Source organism: Mustela erminea, chromosome 19 (genome assembly GCF_009829155.1).
Source record: "Mustela erminea isolate mMusErm1 chromosome 19, mMusErm1.Pri, whole genome shotgun sequence".
NCBI classification, from domain to species: Eukaryota; Metazoa; Chordata; class Mammalia; order Carnivora; family Mustelidae; genus Mustela; species Mustela erminea.
This window is the reverse complement of record NC_045632.1, coordinates 24791173-24817880: the sequence shown is the minus strand read 5'-3', so window position 1 is coordinate 24817880 and position 26708 is coordinate 24791173. Positions and strand designations below refer to the sequence as shown.

Genomic DNA, 26708 nt, shown 5'->3' with positions numbered 1-26708 from the left:
CACTGTAACAAAGAATTCCCTGGTCCAAACTACCAACAGTGCTGATGTTGAGAAGCCCTGATCTGGATGACCTTCAGCTTCCCTTTGGCCCTGACATAGTTGTGCGGGGGCTCCTTAGAAAAGGGGGGAGGGACCACAAATTGGAAATGTATTTATGCATTTAGTCAAATAACTAAAAGGCCCATCGAGACAGCTTGGTTACTGCCTCATCTCCAAAGATAGTCTCTCTTGTTTGTTTCCATTTTATGATCCCTTCAGTCTGTACACATCATTTCTGCTGCACTATGAATGCACACATGTGGCAAACAAATGCAATAGTTTTGGATCTTTGTTTACCACTGTTTGCCCTACCCTCTCACCATCTTCCCTCCCTTAATTAAAAGATCTGGTTCTCTGTGAAAATAACAGGCAAGGCTGGGACCACACTGATAATTGATTTTTTACTTCTCTCTCAGCAAACTATGGCATTTGATTTTGAGCAGTAGCTTTTCACATGGATAAGGCCACAGTGTTCTTCCAACACCATTTTGAGTTGCAAGAATCTTTGGTGGATGATTTCTTTTTCCTTTTATTGTTCTGCTATTAGCACAGTAATTATAATCATAACATTTCCATCATTTTAGACCTTTTACAGGGGATGATATCCGTGAAAGGGACTTAAGTTTCTGCTGATGACATCTTTGTAATTTTTTTGAGCTCTGCAACAGTAGCATCCCTGGCTGCTCATTAACACACCTCTGGTAATGAAGTTTCACTGACACCTCTGTGGAGTTTGATTTGTCAGAAGGCAGCAAACCGTGGCCTGGAAGATGTGAGCTGAGACTTGTCCTTCCCCTGATGTGACAATACTGGCATTTTCCCAGCTGAAGGTGGGGGGGGTATGCGGCTCTTCCAAAGCCTGCACTGGGTTTGAATCACTCATCTACATTATTCTAAACTGTGCCCGGCACTGCTTAAATACATTAGACTACGTTCATTCTTCAGAATAGTATACAAACATTAAATAAGATAGAGTATAATTATACCAATAAAGTAATAAAATAACCAAGATATATGAGGCCCCACAAAAAACTGCATAACAACATGCATAAATGATCTCACTTAAAAATATTCCCTATCGGGGTGCCTGAGTGGCTCAGTCAGTTAAGCATCTGCCTTCAGCTTGGGTCGTGATCCCAGCGGCCTGGGATTGAGCCCTGCATTGGGCTCCCCACTCGGCAGGAAACCCGCTTCTCCCTCTGCCACTGTCCTGCTTATCTTCCTTCTCTCACTGTGTCTCTCTGTGTTAAATAAATAAATAAAATCTTAAAAGAAAAAAAAAAACCCTCCCTATCATTCATATACTTATATAGGCATACAGAACGTCGAGAGGAATGTAGTAAAACTGTTGACAGTGATTATCCTAAGACTAGAAGGAGGTGGGGGAAGTTGCAGGGAAATTTCCCTTTCGAGGTTTTATAATGAGCATGTTGGTGGCGGAGATGAGTTCATTGCCTGTCCAGCATCCATTCCACCTTTCCCTGGTAAGTGTCTCCAGCTCTCTCCTCTCTCTCTCTCCCTCTCCTCCTTCACTACCCATCCTCTTCCCTGCCTCTTTCTGTCTTCCCATTTAAAGTACCAAAAGACCTTCTAGTGATTTCCTTAGTTTCACACACAGATGGTATTACCATCTCATCTAAAAGCTGTTGCTATGTAACATAACAAAAATGCAAATGGTCAATACCACTGTTTTGGTGAAGGAAAACAAGGTAAAAACAATAGAATAGCTCAACTAGAAGAGAACTTGGGGGGAAGAGCCAAAGAAGAGTGAGAAAGAGACTCTTTTTTTTATTGTGTTACATTAGTCACCATAAAATACACCATTAGTTTTCTTTTTAATTTATTTTTTATTTATTTTCAGCATAACAGTATTCATTATTTTTTCACCACACCCAGTGCTCCATGCAATCCGTGCCCTCTATAATACCCACCACCTGATAGTTTTTGATGCAGTGTTCCAAGATTCATTGTTTATGTACCACACCCAGTGCTCCATGCAATATGTGCGCTCCTTAATACCCACCACCAGGCTCACCCGCCCCCCATCCACCTTCCTTCTAAAACCCTCAGTTTGTTTCTCAGAGTCCACAGTCTCTCATGCTTCATCTCCCCCTCCATTTTCCCCCAATTTACTTTTCCTTTCCTTCTCCTAATGTCCTCTATGTTATTCCTTATGCTCCACAAGTAATTGACTTTCTCTGCTTGACTTATTTCATTCAGCATAACCTCCTCCAGTCCTATCCATGTCGATGTAAAAGCTGGGTATTCATCCTCTCTGATGGCTGAGTAATATTCCTTTGTATATACGGATCACATCTTTATCCATTTGTCCTTTGAAGGGCAAGTTGGCTCTTTCCACAGTTTGGCTATTGTGGACATTGCTGTTATGAACATGTAGTTCTGAGCTTTGCTGCTGAAGACAGGACCCAGCAGAACTGTATTACCCTCCTCCCACTCCCACTACCAGTGAGTCATTATGAACCACAACACTTCATCTTTACCAGAAGAGATATATACATGGGCCATCCACGTTTTTTAAAAAGGAAATCTTAATCAAACTATTGTTTTTTTTTTTCCAGAAATCATCTTTTTTTCCTGCATTCAGTACTCATGTTCCATTCCAACAGCATTTGCTCCATTGGCCACAGCCCCCTCTTGGTATGTATCCTTCTCTTGGCTTCTAGGGCATCCCATGTTCTTCCTTCTACCTCTAAGACCACAGTTTCCCAACCTTATCACTGGTTCCTCTTTGCCTAGCACACTCTTAAGCCTTGGTATGGTCAGAGACTTGTCTGAGCCCTCTTCTTCCCTAATACCCTCTTCCAGTAACTTTCAAGTCACTTCTTTCTAAGACTTCTCTTCTGAAGTTGACTTATTGTACCCAAATAAGTGGTGTTCCTAAGCAGCTTGGTGTAGCAAGAAGAGCACTAGGCTGATACCCAGAAGGCCCAAATGTGAACTCCAGATCTCCGAATATCCAGCTGTGTAGTCCTGGGAAAGGCCCACTGCCTCTTTGAGTATCCACATGATCACCTGTAAAATCACCCTAATTCACTGGCCTGTGTTAGCACTAACTGTGACAATGTATGGGCAGGTCATTTGTAAATCAAAAACGTTAGGACCTGTGGGGGCCGATTATGCCTGGTACTACCATGTGGTGGACCAGTGCCCGTTGATGAGGGAGGTTAGCCAAGAACCTCTCCTGGGGAGAGGGTGGGCGCCTGAGTGGGTCAGTGGGTTAAGCCTCTGCCGTCAGCTCAGGTCATGGTCCCAGGTTCCTGAGATCAAGCCCTGCATCGGGCTCTCTGCTCAGCAGGGAGCCTGCTTCCCCCACTCTCTCTGCCTGCCTCTCTACCTACTTGTGATCTCTGTCTGCTGTCTGTCAAATAAATAAATAAAATCTTAAAAAAAAAAAAAAAGAAAAAAAAAAAAGAACTCTCCTGGGCAGCGGGTAGTATTTGAGCCAAATTCAGAATGTGATAGTCATCATTGATGGGCTATCCATCCCCCTCTTCCAAATGATTTGGCCTGTTAACTTAGTATGTTTCTTTTTCATGTGTGAATTTAAAAGTAAAAATGTATCCTTTAACAAACCCTCTGAGAGTAGGTTAAAATTTAGGAAGAACCAAAAGTGACTGGAGAAGATATAGAGAAGCCACATCTGTTACCTTTTAATTTTTTCTTTTCTTTTCTTTCCTTACTTATTTTTGAACCATTAAAACTATGTATCAGTCTACTGTCTTTTTTCATATAATAAAGTGTTATGAATTAAAAAAAAACATTTTGAAACAAATGATTATGGGAGAGAAAATCCTTATGCAAAGAAGGTATTTATTTTTATTTTTTTTTTTTATTTCCAGCATAACAGTATTCATTATTTTTGCACCACACCCCGTGCTCCATGCAATCCGTGCCCTCTATAATACCCACCACCTGGTACCCCAACCTCCCACCCCCCGTCCCTTCAAAACCCTCAGATTGTTTTTCAGAGTCCATAGTCTCTCATGGTTCACCTCTCCTTCCAATTTCCCCCAACTCCCTTCTCCACTCTAAGTCCCCATGTCCTCCATGCTATTTGTTATGCTTCACAAATAAGTGAAACCATATGATAATTGACTCTCTCTGCTTGACTTATTTCACTCAGCATACTCTCTTCCAGTCCCGTCCATGTTGCTACAAAAGTTGGGTATTCATCCTTTCTGATGGAGGCATAATACTCTATCCCCAGGGGTACAGGTCTGTGAATCACCAGGTTTACACACTTCACAGCACTCACCAAAGCACATACCCTCCCCAATGTCCATAATCCCACCCCCTTCATTTTAAAGCCTTACAAAGCCAGTATTCCAAGTGTTTTTGGTGGGGGGGATAAAACAAGCAAATGAACACCTTCTGGGACAGTTTCAGGTGAGTTGGCGCTTGGCCTTATAATGTCTGTACTGGATGATGTTTTAAGGAATCCTGTGGGTTGTGGAACTTTGATGTTTAAAAGTGGGCCTTCCTGCTTACCCATTCCCTCACTCTTTCTAATCCTGGGAATTTCTAGGGAATTATTTGTTTAGGCAAAAACAGTTTGCAAACCATTGATCTAGCCTATCACCTATTTTGATGGATAAAAGAACTGGGAAAAAGGAAGAAAGGTGTGTCTAGAGCAAAATAAAACAGTGGAGTCATGTAAAACAGCCTGAATCCTTGGACTGAGAAGTTCACAGTCATCCTGCCTATCATCCTGCCATAATGATAGGATTCCTAGCATGTCAGTTATCTTTTGACTTCTGGCAGGAGTGATGCCTATCTGTGACCCCAAATTTGCTTAGTCCTCATTGACAGTATTTGTTTCAATGGCTTAGGATCCTCAGAGGACCCCTGAGATGGAGGATAGAGCCCAAGTTCTTTAATCAGACACAGACACACACACACACACACACACACACACACACACACACACACACAAAGAGAGTCGAGAGATTTACACATGTGTTTGTTCAAAAAAAAAATTAGAAACCCCAAAGAACCCAAAGAGCCCAGAGCCTTACCAGGGTGCCAGAAGTATAATGACTCCAACTGCTTCTTGAATCCTTGAATAACTCCATTCAAATTCAAGATTCTCAGGTTATGAGTTTAATCCTATGCAGCCAGAGAACCTTGACCAGCAATCCCACCAAAGAAGAAGCCAGATGCTTCAAAATCCAGGGGAGTGGAAGGCAGACAGTCAAACATCCAACTACTCTCCACCACACCTATCTTCTTCATGTTTGTGTCCTTCATGGTAGGAGACTTCTGCTCCTCTCCAGTGCTGGTCCTTAGCATCTTGCTCTTCCCTGTGGCTACAGAGAACCCCAACAAAACACTAGTTCATTAATAACAGGACTTTGCTTGTGAACTGAAGTTTACAAGCACCAAGCACTTTCACATAGGTATCTCTGGTATGACACAGGCAAGACAGGAAAAATAATCTGTTACTACTGTTACAGAAGAGGAAACAGGGTTTATTAATTCCCTCTTGCTGCTCTAACAAATTACTACAAACAGTGGTTTACTTTTTTCCAGGAATATATCTAAACATTTTATTTTTTAATTCAATTAACCATCTTTTTTTTTTTTTTATTTCCAGCATAACAGTATTCATTATTTTTGCACCACACCCCATGCTCCATGCAATCCGTGCCCTCTATAATACCCACCACCTGGTACCCCAACCTCCCACCCCCCGTCCCTTCAAAACCCTCAGATTGTTTTTCAGAGTCCATAGTCTCTCATGGTTCACCTCTCCTTCCAATTTCCCCCAACTCCCTTCTCCACTCTAAGTCCCCATGTCCTCCATGCTATTTGTTATGCTCCACAAATAAGTGAAACCATATGATAATTGACTCTCTCTGCTTGACTTATTTCACTCAGCATAATCTCTTCCAGTCCCGTCCATGTTGCTACTCTGGAAAACAGCATGGAGGTTCCTCAAAATGTTGAAAATAGAACTGCCCTATGACCCAGCAATTGCACTATTGGGTATTTACCCTAAGGATACAAACGTAGTGATCCAAAGGGGCACATGCACCAGAATGTTTATAGCAGCAATGTCCACAATAGCCAAACAATGGAAAGAACCTAGATGTCCATCAACAGATGAATGGATCAAGAAGATGTGGTATATATACACAATGGAATACTATGCAGCCATCAAAAGAAATGAAATCTTGCCATTTGCGACAACATGGATGGAACTAGAGCGTATCATGCTTAGCGAAATAAGTCAAGCAGAGAAAGACAATTAACCATCTTTAAACATCATTAGTGTTTGATATAATGTTCAGTGATTTATTAGTTGAGCAAAACACCCAGTGCTCATCATATCATGTGCCCTCTTTAATTCCCATCGCCCAGTTACCAATCCCCCACCCACCTCCTTTTCTGCAATCCTCAGTTTGTTTCCCAGAATCAAGAGTCTCATATGGTTTGTCTTCCTCTCTGATTTCTGCCCACTGAGTTTTCCCTCCCTTCCCCTATTTTCCTCTGCACTATTCCCTGTATGCCACATATGAGTGAAGCCATGTGATAATTGTCTTTCTCTGCCTGACTTACTTCACCTCCAATTCCATCCATGTCGATGTAGATGGTAGACAGTCATCCTTTCTGATGGCTGAGTAGTATTCCATTGTATATATGAACAACATCTTCTTTATCACTTCAGCCATTGAATAGTGTTCCCAACTCCTCCCACAGTTTGGCTACTGTGGACATTACTGCTATGAGCATCCGGGTGCAGGTGCCTCTTCTTTTCACTACATCTGTATCTTCAGGTTACATACCCAGTAGTGCAATTTCTGGGTTATAATGTAGCTCTATTTTTATTATCCCGAAGAACATCCATCTGTTCCCCATAGTGGCTGCACCAGCTTGCATTCTCATAAACAGTGTAAGAAGGCTCATCTTTCTTCATATCCTAGCCAACACTCGTTTCCTGTTTTGTTAAATTTTGCCATTTAATTGGTGTGGGGTGATATCTCATTATGGTTTTGATTTGTATGTACCTGAAAGCTAATGATTTTGTGCATTTCTTCATATGTCCTTTAACCATTCGTATGTCTTCTCTGAAGAAGTATCTGTTCATGTCTTCTGTCCCTATTTCAACTGGGTCATTTGTTTTTTGAGTGTTGAGTTTGAGAAGTTCTTTATAGATCTTGGATATCACCCCTTTGTCTGTAGTGTCACTTGCAAATATCTTCTCCCATTCCGTAGGTTGCCTCTTAGTTCTCTTGACTGTCTTCTTTGCTGTTCAGAAGGTTTTTGTCTTGATGAAGTCCCAATAGTTTATTTTTGCTGTTGTTTCCCTTGTCCCTGGAGACATGTCTTGAAAGAAGTTATTGTGGCTGATGTTGAAGAGGGTCCTGCCTATGTTCTTCTCTAGGATTTTGATGGATTCCTGTCTCACATTGAGATATTTCATCTAACAATTGTAAATCTCTATGTCTTAAATGTGGAAGCAGCCACTACAGAAGCTAGCTGTTAACAAAAATAAAGAATCATATGGATAGTAAAACGTTAATAATAGGAGATTCTAACACTCTTCTCTCAGCATTGGGCAGATCATCTAAGCAGAAGATCAACAAAGAAACAAGAGCTTTGAATGACACATTGGACCAGATGGAATTCACAGATATATACAGAACATTCCACCCTAAGATAACAGAATACTGATTCTTCTCAAGTGTACATGGAATGTTCTCCCAAAAAAGACCACATCCTGGGTCACAAATAATGCCTCAGCCAATACAAAAAGATTGAGATTATTCCTTACATGTTATCAGATGACAATGCCTTGAAACTGAAACTCAATCACAAGAAAAATATTTGGAAGGAACTCAAACACCTGGAAGTTAAAGAGCATCCTGGTAAAGAATGATTGGATTAATCAGGAAATTAAAGAAGAACTTAAACAATTCATGGAAATTAATGAGAATGTAAACTTCAGTCCAAAACCTATGGGATACTGCAAAGATGGTTCTAAAAGGGGAAATACATAGAACATAGAAATACATAGAGCCACCTGGAAGAAATGGATGCATTCCTAGAGACTTACAAACTACCAAGACTGAAGCAGGAAGAAATAGAAAAGTAATAAAATAATAATAGTAAAATAAAAAATAGAAATAGAAAACCTGAATAGACCAGCAAGGAAATTGAAGCAGTAATCAGAATCTCTCAACAGACAGGAGTCCAGGGCTGGGTGACTTCCCAGGGGAATTCTACCAAACATTTAAAGAACTATTACCTATTCTACTGAAGCTCTTTCAAAAAAATAGAAATGGAAGGAAAACTTTCAAACTCGTTCTATGATGCCAGCACTACCTCGATCCCCAAAACAGACAAAGATCCCATCAAAAGGAGAATTACACATCAATATCCATGATGAACAGGAATGTCAAAATTCTCACCAAGATCCTAACCAATAATATCCAACAGTACATTAAAAGGATTATTCATTTCCAGTTTTACTTTTGTATGGTGTATGTAAGGGAATGGTCTAGTTTCATTCTTCTATATGTAGCTGTTCATTCTTCTATATGCAGCTGTTCAATTTTCCTAACACCACTTATTGAAGAGACTGTCTTTTCTTCCATTGGATATTTTTTCCTAATTTGTCAAAGATTAGTTGACATAGAGTTGAGGCTCAATTTCTTGAGCCTCTATTTTGTTTCATTGGTCTATTTGTCTCTTTTGTACCAACAACATGCTACCTTGGTGATCACAACTTTGTAATACAGCTTGAAAATGGAATGGGAAGTTATCAGATAGGGAGTCAAACCATGAAAGAGTCTAAATCATAGGAAACAAATGAGGGTTTTGGATGGGAGGTGGGTGGGAGATGGGATAAGTTTGTGATGGACATTAAGGAGGGCATGTGATGTGATGAGCACTGGGTGTTACATGCAACTGATGAAATATTGAACTCTACATATGAAAGTAATGATGTCGTATATGTTGGCTAATTGAATTTAAATTTAAAAAACAATTGAAAGTGTAAGGATACATTTTTTTTGTAAATAACATATAGTGGATTTAAAATATTCCTATCAGAAATCTCTAAGGAGGAAATTACGTTCACATTTTTTATGATTATGACGTGTTTGGACTTTTTACTACTATGTTACTTATATTTCCAACTTAAAATTGTGTCTTAATTTTTCTATTGATTTTTGTTACTCTTAATTAATTATATCTTATTTCTAATCTTAGAGTGGTCACACTTAAAGTTTTTTTTTAATGACAGAGTGTTATGCAAGAGTTTTACTGATTTTACCAGTACATGTCAACATAGTCTTATTTTTAAAATTTTATTTTATTTAAAAAATATTTATTTATTTGACAGAGAGAGAGATCACAAGTAGGCAGAGAGGCAGGCAGAGAGAGAAGGGGAAGCAGGCTCCCTGCTGAGCAGAGAGCCCGATGCGGGGCTTGATCTCAGGACCCTGAGGTCATGACCTGAGCCGAAGGCAGAGGCTTAACCCACAGAGCCACCCAGGTGGCCTGAATATAGTCTTATTTTAATACGTAGAATTAAACTCTATCTTTAACTGTTCAAATGAACAAAACCTTTAGTACACTTTTACATTTTCTCTTCCAGGTCCATCCCTGACACCACCATTATTGTGATATTATCTGGATTCTTAGTTTTATGTTTTATTTTTTCCTTTTACACTATGCTCATGCTTCAGAAATTTCCATTCTTTATGATTGCATTATGCTTCACAGTTACTTCAGTGATAGTTACTTAGACTCGACTATGATGGTTTTAATTTCCTTGTTCATTGCTGAGACAGATTGTATTTTCCAATGTTGGTCACAACAGAGCCTCTTATCTGCCAAGCTATTCTTACAGTGACATCCATAGCTCCCTGAATTTGGGAATACCCTTGTGAATGCCTTGGTTGGTAGAGTACAGTGGAAGTGATGCTATGTGACCTTTGAGCCCAGAGCATAAAAATGCCATGACCTTCTGCAGTACTGTCTTGGTAGGTTCATTCTTTTTATTTTATTTTATTCATTTTATTTTATTATTAATTTAATTTTATTTTTTCAGTGTTCTGAGACTATTTGTTTATGCCCCACACCGAGTTGTCCATGCAATATGTGCCCTCCTTAATACCTCCTTAATAATATCATCAGGCTCACCCATTTCCCCACCTTCTCCCCTCCAAAACCCTCGGTTTGTTTCTTGGAGTGCACAGTCTCTCATGCTTCATCTCCCCCTCTGGTTTCCCCCAATTCACTTTTCCTTTCCTTCTCCTAATGCCCTCCATGTTATTCCTTATGTTCCACAAGTAAGTGAAACCATATAATAATTGGCTATCTCTGCTTGACTTATTTCACTCAGCATAGTCTCTTCCTAGACCTGTCCATGTTGATACAAAAGTTGGGTATTCATCCTTTGTGATGGCTGAATAATATTCCATTGTATATATGGACCATATCTTTATTCATTCTTCTGTTGAAGGGCATCTTGGCTCTTTCTACAGTTTGGCAATTGTGGCCATTGCTGCTATGAACCTTGGGGTACAGATGGCCCTTCTTCTCACTACATCTGTATCTTTGGGGTAAAGACCCAGTAGTGCAAATGCAGTGTCATAGGGTAGCTCTATTTTCAATTTTTTGGGGGGCATATCCACACTGTTTTCCAAAGTGGCTGCACAAACTTGCATTCCCACCAACAGTGTAAGAGGGTTGTCCTTTCTCCACATCCTCTCCAACACTTGTTGTTTCCTGTGGTAGGTTCATTCTTGGAAGCATAGTAGCTCATGTGGAGAGACCACATGGAGAGTTCCCAAGTAGATGTTTTGGCTGATTGTCTTACTGAGGTTCCAGTCTACCAGCATCAGCTATGTCGGAGGGAATATATCTCCAGATGATTCCAGCTCTTACCTGTTGAGTCACTTCCAGCCTTTAGGTCTTTTGCTGAGGCTCCAGACATTGAATAACAGAGACAAGCATCTTTGCTCTGTCCTATCCAAATTCCTGACCTATATCCTTGAAGATAATAAAATTATTGCATTACCCCTGTAAATTTGGGATGTTTTGTTATGAAATAATAGTAACTAGCCAGAACACCACTGTTTGTCTTATACTGTGTTCATATTTCTTGATTAACTTTATTATAGCTCATCCCCAACTTATATTTTTTTCAGAGACAGTACATTAGTGATGGATTTTATGAGTTTTAATATGTTTAATTTTTTTAAAATAATTTTTTATTTTTTATAAACATATATTTTTATCCCCAGGGGTACAGGTCTGTGAATCACCAGGTTTACACACTTCACAGCACTCACCAAAGCACATACCCTCCCCAATGTCCATAATCCCACCCCCCTTTCCCAAACCCCCTCCCCCGAGCAACCCTCAGTTTGTTTTGTGAGATTAAGAGTCACTTATGGTTTGTCTCCCTCCCAATCCCATCTTGTTTCATTTATTCTTCCCCTACCCACTTAAGCCCCCATGTTGCATCACCACTTCCTCATATCAGGGAGATCATATGATAGTTGTCTTTCTCTGCTTGACTTATTTCGCTAAGCATGATACGCTCTAGTTCCATCCATGTTGTCGCAATGGATGGAACTAGAGCGTATCATGCTTAGCGAAATATGTTTAATTTTTAACATTATACTTGATATTGGATATAGAATTCTAGGCTTAGAATCATTTGTCCTAAAACATTGAGGGCATAGTATCTTAATTTACAGCACCTCATATTGCTAATGAGAATTTTGCTAGTGGTCAGATTATTATTCCTTTTAAAGTTAGTTGTATTTTTATTTTTATAAATATTTGGGGATTTTTATCTTAATCCTTGGAGATAAAAATCACCAGAATATGTACTTTTTAAAGTTCCTCCTTTGGGTCACAGCTTCTCTAGTATTCTGTTGGTCATCATTTCTGGGGGTACTCACAAAAGGAGTGGGACAAAACTTTGGGTTTGCTGAGGCCATGACTGGTACTAATAATCTACCTTTTCCACTCTGCTTTCAAAATTCTCCTGTCTCTGTGCTTGGTCATCATTTCTGATGGTTTTAGTGGCTTACTTGGCAGGGGCTGGGAGGGAATTATCCTGGAACCTCATTTCTTAAGGGTCTGAGATGTGGTTTCTGTGCCTTTAGCAGACCACGGGTGCTGTCCTTGCACATTTACAGTTAAAACTGAATATGAGAGTAACAAGAGATGCCCCAGTGTATTATCTGGATGCCAAAGATATTCATCTCTGCCAGAATTATGTAGTAGGAGTCCTTCTGCTTCATAATGGGTGGGGTCAATCACCCTTACCATCATAGTAATTACTGTGATAGATGGTTTCCTGGCAAGAGGATACTAATCAGGTGGTAGCAATAGATTTCAGTTTAATGAGACTCCAATTATAGCCCCCTGATGGAAGCATTTGCTCTCTAGGAAACAGAACCTCTAAACCCACAGAGCCTCAAGTTGCATTGACAGAAGTACAAACACCCAAGTGATGTTGAATAGTATCACTTTTACTTCCATTTTCCTGACCCATATATCCCACCTCTGAGGGACATACCAGCATAGAATGGCCATGGATTTAAAGTGTAAACCACATTTTAAGGGCTGACACTGTCTTTGAGAATGTCACATATAGACTGCTTCTTCAGCTATGCCTTCAAGAAACCATTTCATCTCTATATTTCTATTTCAGAGATATCTCTTCTATTTCTATTATTTCCATTTCTGTTTCAATATCTCTATCTCTACTTCAGCTCTATCCAGCAGCTTCTAGGTGGTGTGGAAAGTGATGACAACATGGATGGCAGGGTGATGTGCCCACCACTGCACTGTCTTTGCTATGCAGTTGATCCTTTGGTATGAGGTGATGTTATGTGGAATCCTATGTCGGTAGTCAGATGCTCTAGGAGCCCTTGGGTTGCAGTACTGTCTGAGGCCATCTGGACAGGAAAAGAAAACCAGTAATCATTATGTATTTCATTTCTAGTCAAGATGAATTGCTGTTCCCAGGTAGAAGAAGTTCAATTAACCAACTTGACTTCAAAGTGACTGGTTATTGTTAATTTCTATAGCTGGCAGTAAGACATTCGTCAGTGATTGTAGCTAGATTAGCCTTGGAAAGAAGCAGTCCATGCTGTGGGTCATGTGTAGCCTCCATTTCTGCCACCAAGATTATTCTATTGTTATTCTATTCACAAACCCATTGCAAAAGCACTGGAGTGGGCAAGCCAGAGGCTGGCTGACATCTACTGAATCATACTATCTACTTGGTTCTTTGGTGTTTCTTCCACAGAGGATGCTTTCTAGTGGGTGTAGTTTACCACACTAAGATCCTTGTGCTCTGTACCCACTCTCATATCTATCTATGTATCTCTGCTCCAGAGCTCTTTATTCTGGCTCTTCCAATCTTTCACTTTCTCAACACTTGCCAGGTTAAAACGAATTGGTGCTGAGCCCACCTGACTTATGACTTGTGAGCCTGAAAGTCCAGCAGATGATGGAAAATTTTGGTTACAGGGTCACTTTATGTGCCATGGTCAGATAATCAGTTTCTCCCAGGGCCCAGTAGTATGCCAGGAGCTCTTTTTAACTGGTCTACAGTACTCTGCTGTGAATGGCATGGTCTTGCTCTGGAAATAGAAGGGTCTGCTCTGCAGTGCTTCTACTACACACATTTTTCTCTATCACAGATACCCTACTGTCACAGACTCCGCAGGTAATGTGGTCCAAACAGGGCTGCTTATACAACAGTCTAAACCTTCTTCACATCCTTTTTCTTTCTCTGGACCCATTGGTGACTTTCATGTTACCCAATAAATGAGCCAACGTCGTATTCCTGAGCACGATTTATGTTATTCCAAAACCTGAAGGAATCTCCAGGTTTTTCAGTGGTAGGAAGTTCAGTGTTTAAAAACTTGTCACTTGCTTTTTTTTTTTTTTTCTTATTTATTTATTTATTTATTTATTTTTATTTCTTTCCAGCATAACAGATTTCAGAGTACACCTAGTGCTCCATGCAATATGTGCCCTCCTCAATACCCACCACCTGGCTCCCCCAACCTCCCACCCCCCGCCCCTTCAAAACCCTCAGATTGTTTTTCAGAGTCCATAGTCTCTCATGGTTTACCTCCCCTTCCAATTTCCCTCAACTCCCTTCTCTTCTCCATCTCTCTATGTCCTTCATGTTATTTGTTATGCTCCACAAATAAGTGAAACCATAGGATACTTGACTCTCTCTGCTTGACTTATTTCACTCAGCATAATCTCTTCTGGTCCTGTCCATGCTGCTACAAAAGTTGGGTATTCATCCTTTCTGATGGAGGCATAATACTTCATAGTTGTCACTTGCTTTCGATGTGATATTCCAGAATGCCCCAGACTACTGGACTAAAAACTTCACCAAAAGGCAGGCCCTTGGATTTTTGTGGGATTTTTCTCCTACTTTCCAGATCACATATCTTTAAAAAATTTTTTTATTTTTTAATTTTTATTTAAAATTTTTTTTAATTTATTATTATTATTTTTTATAAATATAGAATGTATTTTTATCCCCAGGGGTACAGGTCTGTGAATCGCCAGCTTTACACACTTCACAACACTCACCATAGCACATACCCTCCTCAATGTCCATAATCCCACCACCCTCTCCCAACCCCCCTCCCCTGAGCAACCCTCAGTTTGTTTTGTGAGATTAAGTGTCTCTTATGGTTTTTCTCCCTCCTGATCCCATCTTGTTTCATTTATTCTTTTCCTACCCCCCAAACCCCCCACTTTGCATCTCCACTTTGTGTCATCGTTGCGCAGGGGCCATGCTAATCTTCTCTGTTTTGTTCCAATTTTAGGATATGTGCTGCTGAAGTGAGCATGCATCACCACTTTAGATCACATATCTTAATGAGATGTCTAGAATATTTGCCTCTCTTGCTCATTAGGTCCAATTAACGTGATGTCATCTTTATAGTGGGCCAATGTGATAATCTTTGGAATATCCTTTTAGACTATACTGTAATAGCAAGCAGGATTAGCATAGTTCTGGCTGGGGTAAGGCTGTGAATGTATACTGGTCTATCCTGTAAGAGTGCTAATTGCTTCTGAGCTTTCTTCATGATGGGTATTGAAATAATGGGTTTGCCAAGTAATGGCTGCATTACATGTTTTATATGTTAACATGTTCTAGTAAAGATACTACATCCAACATAGTGTAACTGCTGCTACTATTTGGTTAAATTTGTAGCAGTTTGCTGTCATCTACTATGCACCATCTTGTTTTTACAGGAGCCAGACTTATGAGTTAAGTGGAGACCACCACCCCTGCATCCTGCAAGTCCTTGTGTGGCACTAATCAACCTCTTCTTCAGGGTCTGATATGTTGTTTTTTATTTATTCTTCTGGGTTAAGAATGGGAGGATTGTAGACAGTTTTAGGGATTCTACTTGGTCTTTCCTATTATAATAATTTTTATTCCATAAGTCAAGGGGCCAACTTGAAGATTCCAAAGCCACTGGTCCCACAGCCATTCCAATAACAAATTCAGAAGCTCGAACAATGGCCACCATGTGGACCCAGTGTAAAACAGACTTGGACTAGAATTCCATTTAGTCCCTCACTCTATATACTCTTATTTTGTATCTCATGGGGTCATTGAGTCCTCAAATTTTATACAGTTTGATGGCTATTCAGATGCTGCCTAAACTAAGCAAGCAAGGCTAAGAAGCTTATCAGAAAGTCATTCTGGGATTGCTTCTATACATGATTTAGGCTGTTGAGTTTCTACACCATTAAGCATAGCTAAGATGATGTTATCCTGAAAAAATTTCAGAACAGCCATTATTATTCCCTTACCATTACCATAACATTTTAATTAACTTATATTTTAGTACTCACTCTTTCTATATACCTATCTTTGGCTTTCTTTCTCTGATTATACTTGTCTTTTTGTGATATTATGGTAGGGGAGCAAAATTTACCACCCCAAAAGGTATCTCTGTGGTATGTGGATTATTTTAGGCTGATTATGTGAAGAGACAAGGCTAAAGAAGACCTTTGACCTTCTTCCAACTACCTAAAAGGATTTAGGTAGAGGACCTTCTTCTAGATAACTACAGTATAGTATAAACTAGGCGGTAGACAGAACGGAGTTTAGCAAAGTCTGTTAAAATACCTCTCTATGTCTCATTGTTTATGAGTGGCTTAGCAAACATTTGCTTATCAAACATTTACTCCTTTTCATATTTCTGTGAATTGCCTCCCTTACCTTTGAAGTGCCAGACACTTCCACTCTTCTCCTTAGCTCTAGATAGAATAGAAGCCTCAATTGTCTACCTGTGCCTCATATTTTATTTTTTTACTTATTTTATTTTTTAATTTTTTATAAACATATACATTTTTATCCCCAGGGGTACAGGTCTGTGAATCGCCCAGTTTACACACTTCACAGCACTCACCAAAGCACATACCTTCCCAATGTCCATAACCCCACCCCCCTTCTCCCAACCCCCCTCCCCCCAGCAACCCTCAGTTTGTTTTATGAGATTAAGAGTCACTTATGGTTTGTCTCCCTCCCAATCCAATCTTGTTTCATTTATTCTTCTCCTACCCCCTTAACCCCCCATGTTGCATCTCCACTTCCTCATATCAGGGAGATCATATGGTAGTTGTCTTTCTACAATTGACTTATTTTGCTAAGCATGATACCCTCTAGTTCCATCCACGTCGTCGCAAATATCTTACTCAATGGAGAAAAACTGAATGCTTTTCCGCTAAGGTCAGGAACACGGCAGGGATGTCCATTATCACCACTGCTATTCAACATAGTACTAGAGGTCCTAGCCTCAGCAATCAGACAACAAAAGGAAATTAAAGGCATCCAAATCCGCAAAGAAGAAGTCAAACCATCACTCTTCGTAGATGATGGGATACTATATGTGGAAAACCCAAAAGACTCCACTCCAAAACTGCTAGAGCTTGTACAGGAGTTCAGTAAAGTGTCAGGATATAAAATCAATGCACAGAAATCAGTTGCATTTCTCTACACCAACAACAAGACAGAAGAAAGAGAAATTAGGGAGTCAATCCCATTTACAATTGCACCCAAAACCATAAGATACCTAGGAATAAACCTAGTCAAAGAGGCTAAGAATCTATACTCAGAAAACTATAAAGTACTCATGAAAGAAATAGAGGAAGACACAAAGAAATGGAAAAATGTTCCATGCTCCTGGATTGGAAGAATAAATATTGTGAAAATGTCTATGCCACCTAAAGCAATCTACACATTTAATGCAATTCCTATCAAAATACCATCATCTTTTTCAAAGAAATGGAACAAATAATCCTAAAATTAATATGGAAGCAGAAAAAACCTTGAATAGCCCAAGGAATATTGAAAAAGAAAGCCAAATTTTGGGGCATCACAATTCCGGACTTCAAGCTCTATTACAAAGCTGTCATCATCAAGACAGCATGGTACTGGCACAAAAATAGACACATAGATCAATGGAACAGAATAGAGAGCCCAGAAATAGACCCTCAACTCTATGGTCAACTAATCTTTGACAAAGCAGGAAAGAATGTCCAATGGAAAAAAGACAGCCTTTTCAATAAATGATATTGGGAAAATTGGACAGTCACATGCAGAAAAATGAAACTGTGCCTCATATTTTTATGGAACCCCTTGATACATGTAATTAAATTTGACTTTCTCTTTTAATCTGTCGCATGTCAATTTAATTCTTAGACCAGCCAAAAGAACCTTAAATGATTTTTTTTTTCTCTCCAACACTATTAACCACACCAATCTTTTGAAGAACTCTTGGGTAGAATTCTTCCCCTCTGTCTCACTATGTCTATTTCTCCTGCTCTTGTGCTCACTTTCTTTCTGTTCATTCGATAACTGTGTTGTATCTTTTTGTTGTTGTTGTTGAATTATAATTAATATACAGAGTTATATTAGTTTCAGGTGTACAATATGTTTATTCAACAATTCTACACATTACTTAAAGGCTATCATGTTAAGTGCAGTCACCATCTGTAAGCATACAATGTTATTACAATATTATTAAGTATGTTCTCTATCCTGTACTTTTCACCTCCATAACTTATTTATTTTGTAACTAGAAGTTTGTACCTCTTAATCCCTTTTATTTATTTGCTCACCCCCAACTGACCTCCCCTTTGGCAACCACCAATTTCTTCCTCTATATTTAAGAGTCTGTTTTTTGTTTTTTCTTTTTTGTTCATTTTTTTTTTTTTAGATTCCACATTATAAATGAACTTATAGGGTATTCATCTTTGACTGCCTGACTTATTTCACTTATCACAATACCCTCTAGTCCATCCATGTTGCCACAAATGGCAAGATCTTATTTCTTTTTATGGCTGAATAATATTCCATTGTGTGTGAGCAGGTGTGTGTGTGTGTGTGTGTGTGTGTGTGTGTGTGTATCATTATCCATTCATCTATCAGTGGACACTTGGGTTACTTCCATATCTTGGCTACTGTAAATAATGTTGCAATATTATAGGGTGTTTATATCTTTTCAAATTAGTGTTTTCATTTAGGAAATTCATAGTGAAATTGTTGGATCACATGGTATTTCTATTTTTAACTTTTTGTAGAATCTCCATATTGTTTCCCATAATGGTTGCACCAATTTACATTCTCATAGACTGTGCATGAAGTTTCAATGATATTCTATCTTGTTTATCTCCAAGCTCCTGGCAATTAGTCAAGTGCAGGGCACATAGGGACCCTCTAGTAAAATTTTCTTGCTAGTAAATGGATATTTAATGGACACCTATTTACCAGACACACATAGTCCAGGAAAAGAAGTGCAAGACAGCCTGGAAAAGGAAATTCTCTATGGCTGCAGCTGTAGATTCCAATTTAGAATGAAACTCAAGGAAGATTTGGTTACTCTGAGGCCCCCCAGTCTCTGAGTCAATACCCACCAGATCAAATGGGTTGAACCACTGAGGTAAATGGTCCTCCCCTCCACTTTCACAACAGGTCTCCATTTCCCAGTGTAAGCCACTGTGGTGTGTCTCTCACCTAGGTCACCTTTCCTGGCAGCAGGTCAACTAGCACACAATGGCAGCTGTCTTTCTCTTCTAGTTGCACCAATGACCAAGCAGTCAATCAGCTGTTGCTGATATCATTGCTCTTTAAAAGGCATAAACAACTTCTGCAACCATTTTTAACAGTTTGCAATAGTACAACACATTTTTAACAGTCCTTTTTCTGTTTAGTCTTGAAAGAATGGATTTACTTACCTCCTTTCAAAAAATATGAGCTTGCTGAGGGAAATTGGAAGGGGAGGTGAACCATGAGAGACTATGGACTCTGAAAAACAACCTGAGGGTTTTGAAGGGGCAGGGGGTGGGAGGTTGGGGGAACCAGGTGGTTGGTATTAAGGAGGGCACGTATTGCATGGAACACTGGGTGTGGTGCAAAAAGCAATGAATACTGTTACACTGAAAAGAAATTTAAAAAAATAAAAATTATATACATAAAAGAATATGAGCTTGCTACTGAGGGAAAATGAAGCAAATTATATAGCATGGTATTTGTTGGTAAGACTTACAAAGTAGGAGGTGAAGTGCTAGGGCGTATTTATTGCTATTGCACAAAACCAGGAGAGGAATTTATGTCCCTCCGTATTCTCTTCCCCTTGCTTTTAAAGACAAGTATCAAGAAGGTAGAAAGCAAGATGAACTATTGCTCCTGGGTTTAAAAATTCCTCAAATGGCTTCCAAACATAACTGGAATATAATATAAACTCCTCAGATCTCCTTCCAAGTTTTGCCCCATGCCTACCTTTTTTACTTTATCTCCTGAAATTCTCTTCTTCATCTTCCCTGCTTTTCTGGTTTTACTTCTTTTTCTGGAATAGCCCAGAGATGTGCTGGAGCCAGTCTAAGTGGCTCATTGTGTGCATTGTTTTCCAACCCTGTGTTCAGTGACCTTGTGTTGGTAGTTCAAAATTGTGGGAATTGGCAAATACTACAGATCAGGGGTGTTTCCCTTCCTCTCCTCCTCAACTCCCCTGACCACATCCAGCCAACTGTTACACATTTACTAGCACAGCACCCAATAAGTTAACTCCCTTTCTTTAGATTCTTTGCTCAAGCTGTTTCCTCCACCTGGAATGACACCCCCTCCCCATTTAAGCATACCAAACTCCTTTCTGATCTTTAACTCACTTAACCACCTCCTCTGAGAGGCTTTCCTAGACCACCCATTCACTCATGATCACATCTACCATTTTAATTTCCTGAATATAATTGTTAAAGTCTAATCCTAAAAATGTTAAAACATAATTATTATGTAGTTAGATATTATGCACATAGCATCATTTTATTTAACTCATTTATGAGAAAGTTAGTTCAAAAGAAGGAAAATGAGAAAGTGGGGTTTTATAGTCAGTTCAACAGGGGAAGAAAGAAATGATAAGATTGTTGAATTAGATTAAAACTGGTTAATGAAATACTATCCTTTAGGGTTATTGTCTCTCTTGGACAGAAGATGATTTATTATACCTAAACCATTTTATGAAATTATAAAATGTCTGGGCCCCAGTCAATTGCAGACATAATCAATGGCCTTTATTAAGTTTTGAATAATTTTCTTAAGCAAAGGAGATTATTGGTTAGTCATAAGTCTCTATGTATTTTTATACCTATTTACCATGTTTGCCTTTCAATGAGAGTAGCTTCTGGGAATCTGAAACAGTGCCTGGAATGTAGTGGGCCTTCAATAAGTATCTGTTGAATGAAGGTTGAGGCTTGATATCATGGAGGGAAGATCCAGGAGGGAAAGTTTGCAGTGCCAAGTGGCTAGGGGGAAGTTGTAGATAACAGGGCTGATCTGAAAACTAATGGGGCCTCAGTACCCTGGCCAGTGGCATTGGCCTTCTTAGTCATTTTGGAAACTCCCTTTTATAGTCTGGAATTGGGGTGGGAGAGAAAGAGTGCCCTCATCATATTTAACCTCTTCGTACTTTGATTTCCTCAGCTATGCAACAGGGGTAATCATAGTAAGTTGATATAGAACTGATCTAGAAGTAATAATATACATAAAAAGCTTGGTGCCAGTCCTGGTGTATAGTAAGCGCTCATTAAATGCTTGATTTGTGCATTTACATAGTATATATAGAAAGTAATTGTGGAAATTCAGTGGAGGGACTGATGCTATCCAGAGTGTGGTGTGGGGTAAGGGAATTCATCATACAGGGCGGGGCTTGAGCAATGACACAGGTTGAAAGTGCAGTGAGGATGGCGGAAGGACACCATAAAGGGGTGATGTGAGCCTGTCTGATCTTTGCTTCCCTAGACAGGTGTGGGGGTATTGTTTTGTAGCTGGACTGCCTGGGTTTGAATATCAGCTCTGCAAATTGCTGGTTGTGGGATCTTGGCTGAATGAACTAATCTTTCTGATTCTTAATTTCTCCAACATAAAATGGTGATAACAAGGACAAATGTAACCCCGTGGGGCTGTTCTAAGGAATTAAATAAGATGATACATGTAAAGTGCTGCAGAAATGATAGCCATTGATAATTGAGAAATACTCAGTTACCTTTTTCTTTGTCCTGCCATAAGAAAAAGCTTGCCTTGATTCAGAATATGTGTAAGAGTTTAGTGAGTTTCTCTCACTTTTCTATTGATAATATGTTTTTTTTCTTATTTAAAAAATTTTTAGAGATATACAAGTCAGGTTATTCTCAGTTCTCAGTTCTTGCACCTATATCTACTTGAGTTTCATTTGCTGAAAATTGAATTAGAATGGGAGAAACACTGTCAGGAAATAAAATGCCTGCTATGCCTCCACGGGAGGTGTTTTGATTTGATTTTGATCAGAAACTAGATCCCCTGTGCAGTTCTCAGACATAGCCCCCAAATCCCATATTTTGAGGAAATGAGCCAACAACTACACAAGTGAATTGCTGCAGTCCTCTGGCTGGGTTAGAATGCGAAAAGAATACTAAGAGGTTGTAGAGAAATCAAGAATATTCTAGTGGTCTTTAACCTAGCAGAATGCTATTTGGGCCTGAGAAACCAGAAGTTCAATATCTAAAGAGGGCAACCCTGTGACATTTTTACTGACCAAAATTCTCAAGTACCTGCCTGAACCCAGGCCTCCCTCCCTCAGCAGAACCTGAGATGAGGGCTTTTGTGTGTGAGTCATTTGTGGGAAATTATCCCAAGAAATGGGAGTGAGGAGACTAAAGGGAGCAAGACAGGGAAGAAGGAAGGCCTTCTCATATTGAGGGATTCCCAAATTGGTTACTACTATAGGAAACTGGGACCTAATTCTCCCAGGACTCTCTGAGGAACTGTGCATGTGGAATTCATCCCTTGAAGGTCTGTCCAGGGCCAAGAAAGGAGCAGTGATCATCAGTTCCTAGAGTCCACCATTTTTGAGAGTTGCCCTTGGCTATTAAGGCTTTCCTATGTTCAAGCTAAGGGGACCAAATTGTCCCAAGTTGCCTGAGACTTTCCTAATTTTCAAACTGAAAATCCTGAATCCTGGGAACCTCTTAATCCTAGAAAAACTGGGATAGTTAGTCATCCTGGTTCAGAATGTCCTGGATGGTTTCCTGTAGGACCCACAATGGGGAATCAGAAAGAGAGCTACTTACAGCACTAAGTGGGAAGGACACAGTGTGGCTGAGATGAGGAGCTGTAAAGCTATAGCTTCCCAAAGCCAACTGCCACAGCAATAGCTGGGGTAAAAGCTGGGCCACATGGGTATAAGGTGGGCACAAGAGGAAGCCAGGACAGAGCCTAAAACACAGAGGGAGAGTCTAGCTGGAGAAGAAAGTAAAGGCTTCCACTCTCTGGCTTGAGGATGAAGGTATAATCCCAGAGGAGAGAACTTGGACCAGAGGTAGGTACTTGGAGAAGAAGATTTTGGCTCAAAATAAGGAAGACTATTTTAAGAGTTCTGAATTATCAAAATGTCTTGATTGGTAAGATTATCTCCAATTCCCTCAGGAGAAACATGGAGTGGAACTAATATGTCCAAGATAACCCAAGGGACAAGAGCACAGCCAGGATTAGAATGTTAGATATCTGACTAGCTAAGTCAGGAGGTGTGAGAAAAAGAACTAGATTATTTCAGGAGGGAGGAAGTTTCCTGTTCCTGAAGGCATTCAAGAGAGTCAGGAGAATCTGGGCTATTTGATAGGTAAAAGACTCACAGTTCATATCAACCTTATTGGGGAAAAACTGAGAGCTTTCCCTTTATGGTCAGGAACAAGACAGGGATGACCCCTCTGACCATTACTATTTAGCATAGTACTGGAAGTCTTAGCCTCAGCAACCAGATAACAAAAAGAAATAAAAGGCATCCAAATCAGCAAGGAAGAAGTCATACTTTCACTAATTGCAGACAGCGTGATACTCTGTAGAAAACCCAAAGACCACCAAAAGTTTCTATAAAGATGCACAAATTCAGCAAAGTTGCAGGATATAAAACCAACATACAGAAATCTGCTGCATTTTTTAAAAGATTTTTTAAATTAATTTATTTATTTTCAGAAAAACAGTATTCATTATTTTTTCACCACACCCAGTGCTCCATGCAATCTGTGCCCTCTATAATACCCACCCCCTGTTACCCCAACCTCCCACCCCCCCGCCACTTCAAACCCCTCAGATTGTTTTTCAGAGTCCATAGTCTCTCATGATTCACCTCCCCTTCCAATTTACCCCAACTTCCTTCTCCTCTCTAACACCCCTTGTCCTCCATGCTATTTGTTATGCTCCACAAATAAGTGAAACCATATGATAGTTGACTCTCTCTGCTTGACTTATTTCACTCAGCATGATCTCTTCCAGTCTGGTCCTGTTGCTACAAAAGTTGGGTATTCATCCTTTCTGATGGAGGCATAATACTCCATAGTATATATGGACCACATCTTCCTTATCCATTCGTCCATTGAAGGGCATCTTGGTTCTTTCCATAGTTTGGCGACCATGGCCATTGCTGCTATAAACATTGGGGTACAGATGGCCCTTCTTTTCACAACATCTGTATCTTTGGGGTAAATACCCAGGAGTGCAATTGCAGGGTCATAGGGAAGTTCTATTTTTAATTTCTTGAGGAATCTCCACACTGTTCTCCAAAGAGGCTGCACCAACTTGCATTCCCACCAACAGTGTAAGAGGGTTCCCCTTTCTCCACATCCCCTCCAACACATGTTGTCTCCTGTCTTGCTAATTTTGGCCATTCTAACTGGCGTAAGGTGATATCTCAATGTGGTTTTAATTTGAATCTCCCTGAGGGCTAGTGATGATGAACATTTTTTCATGTGTCTGATAGCCATGTGTATGTCTTGATTGGAGAAGTGTCTGTTCATATCTTCTGCCCATTTTTTGATATGTTTGCCTGTTTCATGTGTGTTGAGTTTGAGGAGTTCATTATAGATCCTGGATATCAACCTTTTGTCTGTACTGTCATTTGCCAATATCTTCTCCCATTCCGTGGGTTGCCTCTTTGTTTTTTTGACTGTTTCCTTTGCTGCACAGAAGCTTTTGATTTTGATGAAGTCCCAAAAGTTTATTTTTGCTTTTGTTTCCTTTGCCTTTGGAGACATATCTTGAAAGAAGTCTTGAATGGAATTTATACCATGCATAAATTTTCTATAGATTTCTGAAACATTTATCATTCGGGGTAATTTGGTTAGTGGTCACATCATTTGAAAATAATTCATTTATTTTTTGTTCAAAATCTTCTCTTACTGTACTACAGAATCAGATTCATCATATCTACAGCAGCGTTCAAGTTCAATGTATTTAACACCCTCACTTACCATTTAGGAGAGAAGGAAAAATCCCATATACTCTGGCTTTTCCTGTGATGTATACTTCGAAATAAACCTAACCAAAGAGATAAAGGATCTGTACTTGAGGAACTACAGAACACTCATGAAAGAAATTGAAGAAGACACAAAAAGATGGGAGACCAGTCCATGCTCTTGGATCAGAAGAATAAACATTGTTAAAATGTCTATACTGCCTAGAGCAATATATACTTTTAATGCCATTCCGATCAAAATTCCACCAGTATTCTTCAAAGAGCTGGAGCAAATAATCCAAAAATTTGTATGGAATCAGAAGCTGCCCCGAATCGCTAAGGAAATGTTGAAAAACAAAAATAAAGTTGGGGGCATCACGTTACCTGATTTCAAGCTTTATTACAAAGCTGTGATCACCAAGACAGCATGGTACTGGCATAAAAACAGACACATAGACCAGTGGAACAGAGTAGAGAGGCCAGATATGGACCCTCAACTCTATGGTCAATTAATCTTCGACAAAACAGGAAAAAATATACAGTGGAAAAAAGACAGTCTCTTCAATAAATGGTGCTGGGAAAACTGGACAGCTATAAGTAGAAGAATGAAACTCGACCATTCTTTTACACCGTACACAAAGATAAACTCAAAATGGATAAAAGACCTCAACGTGAGACAGGAATCCATCAGAATCCTAGAGGAGAACATAGGCAGTAATCTCTTCGATATCAGCCACAGCAACTTCTTTCAAGATATGTCTCCAAAGGCAAAGGAAACAAAAGCGAAAATAAAAGATTTTTTAAAAAATATTTTATTTATTTATTTGACAGAGATCACAAGTAGGCAGAGAGGCAGGCAGAGAGAGAGAGAGGGAAGCAGGCTCCCTGCTGAGCAGAAAGCCCGATGCGGGACTTGATCCCAGGACCCTGAGATCATGACCTGAGCCAAAGGCAATGGCTTAACCCACTGAGCCACCCAGGTGCCCCGAAAATAAAAGATGTTATTTATTTTTTGACAGACAGAGATCACAAGTAGGCAGAGAGGCAGGCAGAGAGAGAGGGGGAAGCAGGCGCCCCTCCGAGCAGACAGCTTGATGCAGGGCTTGATACCAGGACCCTGAAATCATGACCTGAGCTGAAGGCAGAGGCTTAACCCACTGAGCCACCCAGGTGCTCCAATCTGCTGCATTTTTATACACTGACAATGAAGCAGCAGAAAGAAATTAAGGAATCAATCCCATTTACAACTGCACCAAAAATGATAAGATACCTAGGAATAAACCCAACAAAAGAGGTAAAATATAGGTACTCTGAAAACTATAAAACAACTCTGAAAGAAATTGAAGAGACCACAAAGAAATGAAAAAACATTCCATGCTCATGGATTGGAAGACCAAATATTGTTAAAATATCTGTACTACCCAAGGCAATCTACACATTTTATGTAATACCTATCAAAATACCACCAGCATTTTTCATAGCGGGAGAACAAACAATCCTAAAATTTGTGTGGAACCACAAAAGACCCCTAATGGCCAAAATAGTCCTGAAAAAGAAAAAGCAAAGGTGGAGGCCTCACAATTCCAGACTTCAAGCTGTATTACAAAGCTGTAATCAACAACTATATGGTCAACTAATCTTGAACAAAGCGGGAAAGAATATCCAATGAAAAAAAAGACAGTGTCTGGGGCACATGGGTGGCTCAGTGGGTTAAAGCCTCTGCCTTCGGCTGAGGTCATGATCTCAGGGTCCTGGGTTCGAGCCCTATGCTGGGTTTCTCTGCTCAGCGGGGAACCTGTTTCCCTCTCTCTCTGCCTGCCTCTGCCTACTTGTGATCTCTGTCAAATGAATGAATAAATAAAATCT

The 26708-nt window shown here is 39.7% G+C and overlaps 1 non-coding gene across 1 annotated transcript; it reads right to left on the bottom strand.

Annotated features, from left to right (window-relative positions):
- Positions 1-14807: 14807 nt before the first annotated feature.
- On the bottom strand, positions 14808-14912 carry LOC116580351. Its single transcript, XR_004281608.1, has one exon. It is a non-coding gene; the product is annotated as a U6 spliceosomal RNA (small nuclear RNA).
- Between the last annotated feature and the right edge of the window lie 11796 nt (positions 14913-26708).